This window comes from Gorilla gorilla, chromosome 10, assembly GCF_029281585.2.
Source record: "Gorilla gorilla gorilla isolate KB3781 chromosome 10, NHGRI_mGorGor1-v2.1_pri, whole genome shotgun sequence".
Lineage (NCBI taxonomy): Eukaryota > Metazoa > Chordata > Mammalia > Primates > Hominidae > Gorilla > Gorilla gorilla.
Window position 1 is genome coordinate 139,705,952 of NC_073234.2, and position 13,260 is coordinate 139,719,211.

Below are 13,260 nucleotides of genomic sequence, written 5' to 3' on the forward strand. Positions count from 1 at the left end.
GGCAGGTCCTTTAGCCTCCAGCCCCTCAGTGGCTGCACCTGTGACATGGGTACGGCAGCAGCACCAAGCTCCTCCAGGGGTCGTGAGGGTTCAGTGAAGTAAGGTTTGCAAAGCACTCAGCCTCAGAGTTATTACTGTTGTCACTGTTGCCATTGCTCCTTTACAACCTCAGGTGCCACACATTGAGGAATGAAGGCCTTTTCAGAACCATTTTTGACCTGAAAAGTCCACAGAAGCTGCCATCAGCCTCCCGCATCCGCACATGTCAGACTTAAAGATGGAGCGGTGCAGATGGAGCCCGGTGCTTGCTCATTTTCCACTCCAGCCTGAAAAAGCTCAAGTGTGCAAGCAATTACAGGCGAGAGGAAAAGACCGTCCACTCCCCAGACTAAGAGAGGAAGCAATTAGGGAGACGGTTGCCGAAGTGTTGGCAGAGAGAGCCCCAGAGAAGGGCGGGGCAGCTGACGGAGCTGAAAGAGGAGGGATACTGAGGCTGGCAGCTGTCCTTGGAAGCTGCCAGCGTGGGGTCTGGTCTGCAGGGGCTGGTCAGGGAGGGAGGAGGAGGGAGGGGACCCTACTTCAGCAGTTTGGAGGCACCCCAGGAAGGTGAAAGGCCGGATGCCTTGCATGGGGACTCGAAACCTGGGGGCTAAGAACTCAGATGAGGGGAAAATCCTCTATCTTCATTTTCGCCAGGCTCTAATGCGTTCCCTTCTACTACAAATGCAGGCAACAAACCATGATAATTAACGGAAACTGGGACTTCATTCCTCATTTAAAAGAAAATCAGAGATATTTTCATGTCATGTTACAGCTGTTGCAACTACGTCAAACTATCATTTACTCTTCTTGCTTCTTCAAAGTTACAAAAGTTCCAGGCCTGACAATAGAGTGTGTTCTTGAATGCATGTATAAAGAAGCCCGTGTCAGGCCAGGCGTGGTGGCTCATGCCTATAATCCTAGCACTTTGGGAGGCCGAGGTGGGAGGATCACTTGAGGCCAGGAGTCTGAGACCTGCCTGGGTAACATACAGAGATTCCGTCTCTACAAAAAATTTAAAAATTACCTGGTCATGGTGGTGCGCACTTATAGTCCCAGCTACTTGGGAGGTTGAGGAGGGAGGATCACTTGAGCCCAGGAGGTCGAGGCTGCAGTGAGTATGATTGTGCCACTGCACTCTAGCCTGGGCCACAGAGCAAAACCCTGTCTCTAAAAAAATTTCTTTTAATAATAAAAAAAAAGCCCATGGCATTATGATACTACAAACCTGTTTAATATTGTGATAACTGTTTTAGTTCAGTGGGTTTTCTTTCTGCAAACCCAGGCATTTTATGCTACACGTTTAAAGACATTATTCTGAAGAGGGGTCCACGGGCTTCATCAAACTGTCAAAGGGGTCAGTGGCACAAAAAAAAAAGGACAACTGCTCCCCACCACCTTAAGTCATGATGGAGTGGGTGTTTATTCAGTTTCATCTTGGCTTTTTCTTGGTGTGAATGAAGTTTGTGGAAAACATACAAGAGGCTGGAATGGGGAGACCCCTTAAAGCTGTGGGTGTCAGCCCTGGCTATATTGGGACACCCAGGCCACACCCCAGACTAGGCAAAAAGGAATGTCCGGGTGTCCCACTGCCCCAAGCCACAAGGGCTGCCCTGCAAATCCTGAACACAGCAAGCTCCTTCCTGCCCTTGGGACCTCTTACTGTTCCCGCCGACAGGAAAGTGCTTTTCCCAGATGTGGGCTGCCTTCGTCGCTGGTTGTTTTTTGTTTGTTTGTTTGTTTGAGACAGGGTCTTGCTCTGTGGCCCAGGCTGGAGTGCAGTGGCACGATCGCCACTCGCTGCATTCTCGACCTCTCAGGCTCGAGCAATCCTCACTCTTCATCTCCCATCCCCCTCCCCAGGTAACCACCCATCTGTCTTCGTCTGTAGGATTTACCTGTTCTGGACATTTCATATAAACAGAGTCATATGGTGCATATGCTACGTGGCCCTTTATGTCTGGCTTCTTTCACTCACTCAGCATCATGTTTCCAAGGTTCATCATCATAGCACGGATCAGGGCTTCATTCCCTTTGTGGCTGATGATGCACCACTGTGTGGAACATTTATTTGGGCTGCTTCAGTGTCCAAGGATCTTAGCGGGAGAAAATCCCAGATATTTAATCCACAAGCTCAGGAATGTCAGGGGTAAGTCCTTCTGGAACATTCGTCTAATTGTCAGCGGGCTCAAGGTGGAGTTAGCTCAACCTGCTGGCATAGACCACAGCCTCCAAGTGTATAAGAGGCACACGATTAGAAAGTTGGACCTGTGAATGGCACTGACTGTGGGACATATTTGTCCCTTACAAGAGGCCACTGGAGTGAGTCTGTAAGAGGCAATCCCTCCTGTTCAAGCAGGATACCTTCCACTGGAGCCTGCAGGGATAATGAGCTAGTGAGACCTCAGTCATGGAGGCTCTCATCTCGTGGCCTCAGTCACAACACGCCCAGAATGTCAACTCCACACCTTCGCTGCCGCTCTGATCTTCCCCCGAGAACCGGGTCTGTTTCCCGGCACAGCGATCAGATCCCATCCCCTGCAGCCTTCTCACAGCCTGTGAGTCCCAAATGTACCTCAGAGTCTTCCCACCCCAAAAGCGCCTAGGTCTTGACACCACAGTCCCCTTGTGGCCCAGGCTGGAAAACTGTAGCTATGCTTTCTTCTTCTCTTTCCTCCTTCCCAGATTCCTCCTTCAGTAGGTCACCGAGTCTTGTTCTGAAGGCAGAATCACTATCTTTGGATCTGTTCTTTCTCTTCTGTTCCCATCCTCTCTGGGTCCAGCCCTTCATTCTCTCACCTGCACTCTTTTTTCTTTTCCTTTTCTTTTCTTTTTTTTTTTTTTTTTTGAGAGGGAGTCTCGCTCTGTTGCCCAGGCTGGAGTGCAGTGGCAAGATTTCAGCTCACTGCAACCTCTGCCTCCTGGGTTCAAGAGATTCTCCTGCCTCAGCCTCCTGAGTAGCTGGGATTACAGGCATGCATCACCATGTCCAGCTAATTTTTGTATGTTTAGTAGAGACCAGGTGTCACCATGTTGGCCAGGCTGGTATCAAACTCCTGACCTCAGGTGATCCACTCACCTCGGCCTCCCAGAGTGCTGGGATTGCAGGTGTGAGCCTCTGCGCCCAGCCTCGCCTACACTCTTTTTGCAGAATCCTCAGTGTCTTCCTTATCTCCTGCCTTGGACCAATTCCTCCCCTCTGCTGCAAATTTAATAGTCTGGACTTAAGGATAGTTTTTTTTTTTTTTTGGTTTGTTTGCTTGTTTGTTTTTTAATATAAAGGACAAAAAAAAGAGTCACCAACTTTTACTAACATTTTATTTTGCCAACTAAACATGCCATAAAAAAGAATGACTGAACTGTATCTACAATGCCTGCCACTTAATGAAAAGAGATGATTACACAAAATGCATTGTAACCCGTCCCAGATGAAACCCATTAAACCCAGCAAGACCTCTTGACGTCCTTCTTTGTCTCACTTCACCTGAGGCTGAACAACCTTTGCCCAGTACTGAGGAATGATGGGCATTTGGAGCCACGGGCGCAAGGAATATGATCCAAACTCCAGCATCACTCCCAAGACAGCTGCCTGTGTGAGAAGAGATGAAGAATAAGAGGATAAGAGTGACATTAAAGTGACATTAAAGGTGACATTAAAGTGACATTAAGGTGACATTAAAAAAAGAGAGAGAGAAGGGCCAGGCGCGGTGGCTCACGCCTGTAATCCCAGCACTTTGGGAGGCGGAGGTGGGCAGATCACTTGAGGTCGGCATTCAAGACCAGCCTGGCCAACATAGGGAAACCCTGCCTGTACTAAAAATAAAAAAAAATTAGCTGGGCGTGATGGCGGGCACCTGTATTCCCAGCTACTCGGGAGGTTGAGGCAGGAGAATCGCTTGAACCCGAGGGCGGAGGTTGCAGTCAGCCGAGATCACACCATTGCACTCCAGCCTGTGTGACAAGAGCAAGACTCTGTCTCAAAAAAAAAAAAACAAAAAAAAAACAAAACAAACAAACAAAACCAAAAGAGAGAGAAGGAGAGAGTTGAAAGGGGAGGGAGCAAGAAAAAAAGAGAGAGAGAGAGAGCGCTGGGTAAGGGATGAGGAAGTCATAAGGAAACTAATGCTATGAGATGAAGTGATGTTTGGACACAGAAGAAAACCAAGTGCGTGAGAGCAGAGAGCAAGACTAAGGCTCTGCCCAGGTTGCAGGAGGACAGAGAAACCGATGAACACAGAATGAATGAATGACATTCACGACAGTGTCTTTGTAACTGGAGAAAGTATGACTGCCAACAAAAACAATACACCAAACATTGTGATGGAAAGAAAATCTCGTCCTGTTTTAAAGATGAAAATGGTATTAGAAATTCACAGCTTGCACGCGCGCACACACACACACACACACACACACACACACATACAGAACAGGCAGCAGAGGAATGGGAGATAGTTCAATGTCATTGATCTCACTTTACACAGATACGATTTCATTCCTGACCTTGATCATGACAGAGAGGCTTGAATGTTTCGTACTTAAAGCCTCGTGTTCAACAAAAAACCATTTGACATCCTTAGAGGGAAAAGGAAGAAAATAGTTTCCACATATAGAGAGTACTAAATAGCAGAGATTGCAAAGAGAACTAAAACACAACAGAAAACAGGATGAGAGAAGGAACACTTAGTTAGTTAGGAAAATAAATAAAAATGGATTAAATGGCACAAAGATGAACTCTAGCACAAATGGGAAAATCCAACATCCAACTATGTGCCTTATAGAAGGAACACGCCTAAAATGAGGTGACACCGAAATACAGGGAGGGACAAAAAAATGCGTCTGGCCGCTGCAGAAGGGAAAACAAGACGGACAGAGATCTGAGGGAGATAAGTGAATACGTCATCAATCAGTAAAGCCAATGAAGCATTCAGCTTTTCAGAAGACGGAGATTTTGAAGGAAAAGGCGTCAGATGGATCATTCTGTATTGATAAAATCACTTTGCCCCAAATAATTCAGCCTTGATAGATGCAGAAGACATAGGCTGAAACCCACTTGAAAATCTGATCTTCATCCCTCTCTCTCTCTCTCCCTCCACCCAGCACATGTCTGAGTCCTCAGCTCTGACAGTGAACTTTATATTTTTTCACAAATCTTTAACTCAAAGATTTTTTTCTCTCTCTCTCTTTCCAAGGAACTTCTATTCAGAAACCATTCCAGGCACTTGGAATTCGGAATCTAAATATCCCTGACGCAGCCCCAGGCCCTAACTGCCCCCCTCCCGCCGCCCGCCACGGCCATCGTATCTTATTTTTTCTTGCCATCTGTACTCACCGCTCAGTCCTAATTCCCCGAGCTGCTTGCCCTCTTCCTGCCCCAGGCATATTGTGCTTATTCATGAAGCCGGAGCTTTCTCTGGAGATAAGAAATAAGTTCATCCTTTCTGTTCACCGTTCAACCACACACACCCTCTGGGGATTCGAGAATGCTGAAGTGTTAAGCAATACAGTCGTCAAAGTGGCTTTCCTTTCATGGTAGCCAAAAAGTGGAAATAACTCACGCATCCATCAATGATTGAATGGATGAGCTGTGGTCCAGCCACACAATGGAATATTATTCAGCCATAAAAAGGAACGAGGTTCTCACACATGCTACAACATGGATGAAACTTGACAGCATCATGCTCAGGGAGAGAACCCAGACACATATTATATTGTTCCATTTCTATGAAACACCCAGAATACATAAATCCATAGAGACAATACAGAACCCAGAAAGCAGAACTCAGCACCAGGGGCTGGGGTGAAGGGAGATGGAGTTTCATGGCGACAGAGTTTCCGTTTGGAATGATGAAAAAGTTCTGGAAATAGTGGTGATGGTTGCACAGCATTGTGAATGTTCTTAATGCCACTGAATCGTACACTTAAAAATGGATTAAAAGGCACATTTTATGTCACTTATATTTTACTACAATTTTTAAAAATGGGAAAAAAGAGACCAGGTGTGGTGGCTTATGCCTGTAACTCCAGCACTTTGGAAGGCTGAGGTGGGCAGATCACTTGAGGTCAGGAGTTTGAGACCAGCCTGGGCAACATGGTGAAACCCCGTCTCTACTAAAAATACAAAAATTAGCCAGGCGTGGTGGTGGGTGCCTGTAATCCCAGCTACTTTGGAGGCTGAGGCAGGAGAATCGCTTGAACCTGAGAGGTGGAGGTTGCAGTGGGCCTGCGCCACTGCACTCCAGCCTGGGCGACAGAGTGAGGATTCTTTTCAAAAGAAAAAAAAGAAAGAAAGAAATTAAAAAGAAAGTGGCTTTCCTCCCCTCAGCATGTGGAAATCCCCGTTTCTAAGGGCTGGGGCTCCGATTACGTGCAGGTGGAATAATGCAGGATTTTACGGTGGGCAGGACTCTAGTGCCCTGAGTTTTGCTTTTCCATGGAGTCTGGAGACAGTGGCCCTCCACGGTGGACCGCTAACTTCAGTGACTGGGATTCTCCCCTGTCATAGCTGCCTGTCTACGGGGATGAGGAGTCATCACAAAGTATCTCAGATGCTGCACTAATTTCCCGTGGCTGCTGTAACAGGTGCCCCAAACTGGGTGGCTTAAAGCAACAGTGACTTATTCTCTCACGGTTCTGGAGGCCAGGAGTCTGAAGTCGAGGTGTAGGCAGGGCCCTCTGAGACCCTGGGGAGAGTCCTCTGCCTTTCCAGCTCCTGGTGGTGCCGGCGTTCTGGGACATTCCTGGGCTTGTGGCCGCGTCGCCCTGATCTCTGCCTCCGCGGTTGCACAGGCTTCCCTGTGTGATCGCTCCTCTTCTTTTTTTTTTTTTTTTTTGAGATGGAGACTTACTCTGTCACCAGGCTAGAGTGCAGTGGCACAATGTCGTCTCACTGTAACCTCTGCCTCCCGGGTTCAAGCGATTCTCCTGCCTCAGCCTCCCGAGTAGCCGGGATTACAGGCGCCCACCACCACGCTCAGCTAATTTTTGTATTTTTAGTAGAGACGGGGTTTCACCATGTTGGCCAGGATGGTCTCGATCTCCTGACCTCGTGATCCGCCTGCCTCGGCCTCCCAAAGTGCTGGGATTACAGGTGTGAGCCACCGCGCCTGGCCTCTCCTCTTCTTACAAGGGCATCAGTCATCTTGGATTAGGGTCCCTCTCCTGACCTCAGCTGAACTTGATCTCATCTGCAGAGACCCTCTTTCTACAAGGTACTGTCCACAGGTCCCAGGGTGAGGACTTGAACATATCTTTTGGGGGGACACAGTCAGCCCAGAGCAGGTGTTTCCTGGAAAGTGTGTGGTTCCCTCTCGGCTTATGAAGGGAGTATGAGCCATATCTGGGTTGATAATGGGCTTTGCTGTTCTCAGAGGCAAAGGCATAACTCTCTCTGGGAGTACTGCTTTTCCTGGGGGGGTTCCATCAGAATGGAGCTGGCCTGGGGATCAGGCAGCGGGATCCCCAGGCCGGCCCCGAGCCATGCATTTCTCTCCTGGGGGTCCGCTGGCTCCGGTGCAGAACACAGGCCTTGTGTGGTCAGCTGAGCTGGGCCCTGGGGGCCAGGGAGACCTCACTCACGCCTGGCCTGCCTTCCAGGCAGAGGATCCTGGAGCAGAGAGGACCTCTGTCCCTCACACACCCCTCACCGGGCCCAGGGGGCCTGTGCTGCCCCAGACCGAGCAGAACTGGGTCACAACGAGGCTCCCAGAATGACCCTGGGGCCACAGCGGCTGCTGCTCTGCTAGGGGTGCATGGAGTTTGGTTGGTGTCCACCTACTTGGCTCAGGTGTCTCCAGAGGGCCCCAACTTCCTCCCTGCCTGGCTTGGGTCTAAAAGAAAACACCAGAAGGTTTCAGGCACCCTGGCTCAGCAGCCGCGAACGAGGCCTGGCCCCTCAGCTGACCACACTGGGCCTCTGCTCCCTGGAGGCCGAGTTGAGAGACTCTCCCAAGAGTGGAGGCCACTCCCTTTAGCCCCTCGCAGAAGTTGCTGCCTCCTGCTCTACTGGTGTGACTGCCTGGCTCTGTCTTCCTTTCCCTCCTCCACCTCAGAATCTCTCTCCAGCCTCCAAATATCCCCTTCCTCACCCCATTGGTTAGGTGAGCAGGCTGTGGCCAGGCTGCTGGTGCAATTCCATTCCATCTTTAGCCAGCTGTGTGGCCTTGGGTGACAAACTCAACCTCTCTGTGCCTTGGTTTCCCTGTCTTTAAAGTGGGGCCACAGTGCCATGGCTGAGGAGCACGCGTTAGAAAGAGCTTCTCTCTGCAGATGTATTTTCTTTCTTTCTTTCTTTCTTTCTCTCTCTCTCTCTCTCTCCCTCCCTCCCTCCCTCCCTCCCTCCCTCTCTCTCTCTCTCTCTCTCTCTCTCTCTCTTTCTTTCTTTCTTTTTTTTTTGACAGAGTCTCACTCTGTTACCCAGGCTGGAGTGCTGTGGTACGATCTCAGCTCATTGCAACCTCCGCGTCCCAGGTTCAAGTGATTCTTGTGCCTCGTAGCTGGGATTACAGGTTCACGCCACCACGTCCAGCTAATTTTTGTATTTTTGGTAGAGACAGGTTTTCACCATGTTGCCCAGGCTGGTCTTGAACCCCTGGCCTCAAGTGATCCTCCCACCTTGGCCTCCCAAAGTGCTGGGTGGGATTGCAGGTGTGTGCCACCGCACCCGGTCTGAAGATGTATTCTCTTGCACCTCAAGCTCTCTCCCGCCCTTCTCTCTCCATGTCCTAATTCCTTCAGCTCTTCACTTGGTCACTCATTCACTCAACAAACGTTTGTCAAGCGTTCGCCTCATGTCAGGTGGTAAAGCTCCAGGTGATAAAGATACAGAGATGCCCCCGCCACCTAGGCCCCACCTTTGTGAAACCCACAGCTGTGTAGAGGACAATTTCAGAGCCTCACCTATCCCTGGGGATCGCTGCCCCATACCCACCGGCGTCTCCCTGCGCCTGGTGTCCCCGTCCTCTGGCCCCTCGAATTCTCCTGGTCTCCGTGACCAGGAAGAGACCCCACCCCCCGCTCTGGTTCCCTGTTTCTCAGCCCATAAGGAAGTTTCTTCCATGCAGCGGGGTCCACTCAGGGGGACCAGGGGCTTGCCTCAGTGGCCCCTACCTGGCCCCTTTTTGGTCCTTCCATATTCTTCATCTCCTTCCAGAAGCTTCTCGCCGTTGTCTTTCGGGACACGGCTCTCCTCTTCTGACCTCTAAACTTGCCCTCTTTGCGATCTCAGCCATTTCTGGGGCTGACCTCCCATAGGGCTGGCCCTGGCTGCGTGGAGACTGAAGTGACTCCAAAGCTCATTTGCCTGGCGCCTCACTGAGCAAAAAGCCCTTCCTTCTAGAAGCTTTCTTTTGTCTTCCCAACGGTCCTCGGGGAGACTGACTTACCGAAGATCAAATGTGGCAGAGGTTCTTAAACGTGAGTGAGCATCAGAATTCCCAGAGGGCCTGTGCAAACACAGATCCTGCCTCCGCCCCGACAGGCCTTGGTGGGGCCTGAGAATCTGTATCTCTAGCAAGTTCTCAGAGGTTGCTGATGTTGAAATAAGTGCTAGGTGAATGGCACTGCAAGGTAAACCTGGTCTTCCTAACTCCACCATGTCAGTGACACTAAGCTTGTTCCACTGGGCATCACGGGGGTGCTTGATCAGCCATGGACTTCCAGCTCCATCCCTGGAGATTCTAACTCAGTTGGCCTTGGGAGGGGCCTGGGGGACTGTGTTTCTCATCAGCTCCTTGGGTGATTCTTGACATCGGGCAAGTTTGGGAACTGCCCAGTGTCATTGCCAGGAGCATGCCAGGCCCCTCCACCTGGAAGTCGTCTGGTCCCCTAAGCTTGGGATTTCCAAGCCAAGCTCATGCTCTTGTTTCTTGAAGCCTTGCGTATCTTCCTCTGCCTGTGCCTCCCCATTCGCCCAGTTCCCTGGCTCCAGACCTCAGCCCCTGCTTCTCCCCCCCCGACCACATGGGGTCAGTTGCCAACATGTATCCACAATCTTACCCAAGTACATCTCCCATCCACTTCCTCCTTTTTTTTTAGACAGAGTCTCACTGTGTTGCCCAGCCTGGAGTGCAGTGCTGAACTCTCGGCTCACTGCAACCTCTGCCTCTCGGGTTCAAGCAATTCTCTATCTCAGCCTCCCGAGTAGCTGGGATTACAGGTGCCCCCCCCACCACGCCCGGCTGATTTTTGTATTTTCAGTAGAGATGGGGTTTCACCATCTTGGCCAGGCTGGTCTTGAACTCCTGACCTTAGGTGATCCACCTGCCTCGGCCTCCCAAACTGCTGGGATTACAGGCGTGAGCCCGCTGTGCCCGCCCTTCCTCCTTTTTATTCTTGCTCTGTCGTCTTGGTTCAGGCCTTTATCAGTTATTGCTAGGACTAGTGCAGTAGACTCTAACCAACTCTCTTCACTTCAGTACCACTCCATCCAGTCCATTCTCTCTACTGTTGCCTCCCTTAACCCCCTGCATGCTGCACCCTGGGTGCAGGCCCAGCCCCAGCTCAAAGGGCACAAGGCCAGAGTGTGGCCTGACAGTCCAGGGAACAGCAGGTCCTCCACTAGAGACTAGTGTACGACCCAATGCCCAGCAAGAGCAGGGTCTGGAAACGAAGGTGTGCTCCACTCTGGGCTCTGAGTGGGGGCTTTCCTCCAAAGGTGGGACAGGGGCTTGGATTCTGTGAAAGGGGCCACACTCACTTCCTCAGAGCAGCCTGTGTTCCCATCTCACTTGAAAACAAAATAATTTTTATTTTAAGAAATACAGGACTGGTGTACTTGCATGGGGAGAGAGTGTGGATGCTCCTCAAGCTAGCAAGGAGGGCTCGGTGGCTCCTGAGAGGCTGGGACCTGCTGGTGGCCGTTTGGTCACCTGTGTGCTGCCCTGGGGTTTCCTGATGTCATAAACATGGGAGGGTGCTTTCTCATCCAGGCCTCCTGGGCTGGGTTCTGGATGATTCCATAGGTGCTGTAGTCATGGTGTTGGGACACCAGACGCCGAAGACAGTCTCCTTGTAAACATGCCCAAGGGTCTGAATGACATGGAGCACCAGACAGTCTTGGGAGACCCTCGGCCCCAGGGCACAGACTCAGAGCAAGCACCTCTTCACAGGTGACAAGCCACACCATTTATGGCACCCTGGCCAAGCATCAGACACTGTTCTGGGGCTTACACATATTGGAAATCAATTTGTCCCCACAGTGGCCCAAGGAGGCAGGCATGGAAAATGACACCCATTTTAGAGATAAGGAAACCGAGGACAGAACGGTTAGGTAACTTGCCCAGCAACACGCAGAGAGTAAGTCATAGATATGAGGTTCAAAACCAGGCAGTCTAGGAGCCCAAGCATGTAACCACTGCACTGTGTGGCCTGTCTACCAGTAATACTGGAACTTTCCCACTGAAGAAGACACAGAGAACTGTACCCTCCTACACAGACAAACAAACCTGCAAACGCACACACTAATAAAATATTCCTACCTTAGACAACCTACATTGCAGGGGCCCAGAGAGTTCGTTGCTGCTGTTTGCTTTCTCATTTCATTTTAAAATAGTTTAAAACTCACAGGAAGTCACAAAAATAGCAGAGTTCCGTTACCCCAGCTCCAGCCAGTGACATCACCTTTCCTGCCCACTGCCCATTGTCCAAATCAGGAAATTGACATGGCTCGATACTATTAACTGAAATACAGGTCTTATTTGGATTTCACCAAAGAGCCAAAAGAAGTGAAAGTGTGATTGAGTAGCTCAGCCTGTTGGTTGGAACTCACCAAATGTTAGGAGCCAGAAGGATTTTAAGATGCACTGCCTCTGTGTCCATCCTCTTACAGAACATCGTGGTGAGGGTGGAGTGTTGGGAACACAGGTGAGACACGGTGCCTCTGAGCACGGTGCCTCTGGATTCCACTGCCAGGTGTGGAGGGACCATGCGGCCCTGAGGGTCTCAGGACATTGGGAACTTGCTCAGGATTTCAGTTCAGAACCTCCTGCTTCTCCGTCTGTCCATAGCATCCCAAAAGCCATGGAGTAAGAGTGGGGACCAGGAGGTGGGAAGTGGGGGTGGTCATTGGCTTTGCTGCAGGTGTGGGTCCAGCCGCTCGGGGCTTCCCCTGCTCCAGGTGGGAAGCTGCTGTGAACACACACAAGAGCAGCGAGAAGGAGCTCCCCGAGAGAACAGTTGTGTCTTGGCGGTGTCCTCGAAAATAAATCTCGAAAGTGCTTTTCAAGAATGGAGGTGTCGGCCGGGCGCGGTGGCTCACGCCTGTAATCCCAGCACTTTGGGAGGCCGAGGTGGGCGGATCACGAGGTCAGGAGATCGAGACCATCCTGGCTAACACGGTGAAACCCCGTCTCTACTAAAAATACAAAAAATTAGCCGGGTGTGGTAGTGGGCGCCTGTAGTCCCAGCTACTCGAGAGGCTGAGGCAGGAGAATGGCGTGAACCCGGGAGGTGGAGCTTGCAGTGAGCCGAGATCGCGCCACTGCACTCCAGCCTGGGCGACAGAGCAAGACTCCGTCTCAAAAAAAAAAAAAAAAAGAATGGAGGTGTCATTTGCACACAGATCCATGAAATGTGCAGATTTTATGTGTACAACTTATGGGGATTTGAGAAAAGTATACGCCTGGGTAAATAACACCCTAATCGAGATTTAGAACCGTCCATCATTGCCTGCCTCTTCTAAATCATCCCTCCAGGGGTAACCACTATGCTGACCTTTGTAGAATTTCCCATAAATAGAATCACAGCGGGTTCCCTTTTGTGTCTGGTTCCCTTCATCATCGTCGGACACGTGAGGCGCCCCATGCTGTTGGGTATATCAGCGCTCAGTTCATCATTACTGTTGACTGCACTTCTTAGTACAATTACACCACGGTATGTTTATCCACTCATCTGTTGATGGATATTTTGGCTGTTTCCAGGTTCAAGCTGTTGCAAAGAAAGCTTCTATGAGCATGCATGCAGATCTTTGTGTGGACATAGGTGTTCATTTCTCTCGAGTAAATTCATCTAATAGATTCTCCTGGGGACAAGGCAAAGGTAAAAGCTAACCCTAATTCTAAACACTGACCCTAATCCTAACCCCAACCCTAACCCTGAGCCTAACCATACCACTAGCCCTACCCTTAACCCTACCCCTAACACTAACCTTAACCCCAACCCTAATCCTAACCCCTAACCCTAATCCTAACCCCTAACCCTAACCCCAACCCCAACCCTAACCCTAAC

At 50.4% G+C, this 13,260-nt stretch overlaps 1 protein-coding gene and 1 long non-coding RNA gene across 3 annotated transcripts in view; one reads left to right on the forward strand and one right to left on the reverse strand.

Moving 5' to 3' along the window:
• RFLNA (refilin A) overlaps positions 1 to 13,260 on the forward strand; it is a 346,306-nt gene that overhangs the window by 283,960 nt on the left and 49,086 nt on the right. The gene's annotated exons all lie outside the window — the stretch shown is intronic.
• Positions 3,350 to 12,358, reverse strand: LOC129525912 (uncharacterized). 2 transcript variants are annotated; one of them, XR_008670460.2, is made up of 4 exons: positions 11,514 to 12,358; positions 5,369 to 5,449; positions 3,894 to 3,990; positions 3,350 to 3,628 (listed from the first exon to the last, which is right to left on the reverse strand). It is a non-coding gene; the product is annotated as an uncharacterized lncRNA (long non-coding RNA). The 2 variants fall into 2 exon arrangements; XR_008670459.1 differs by lacking the exon at positions 11,514 to 12,358 and having other exon boundaries at positions 5,369 to 6,248.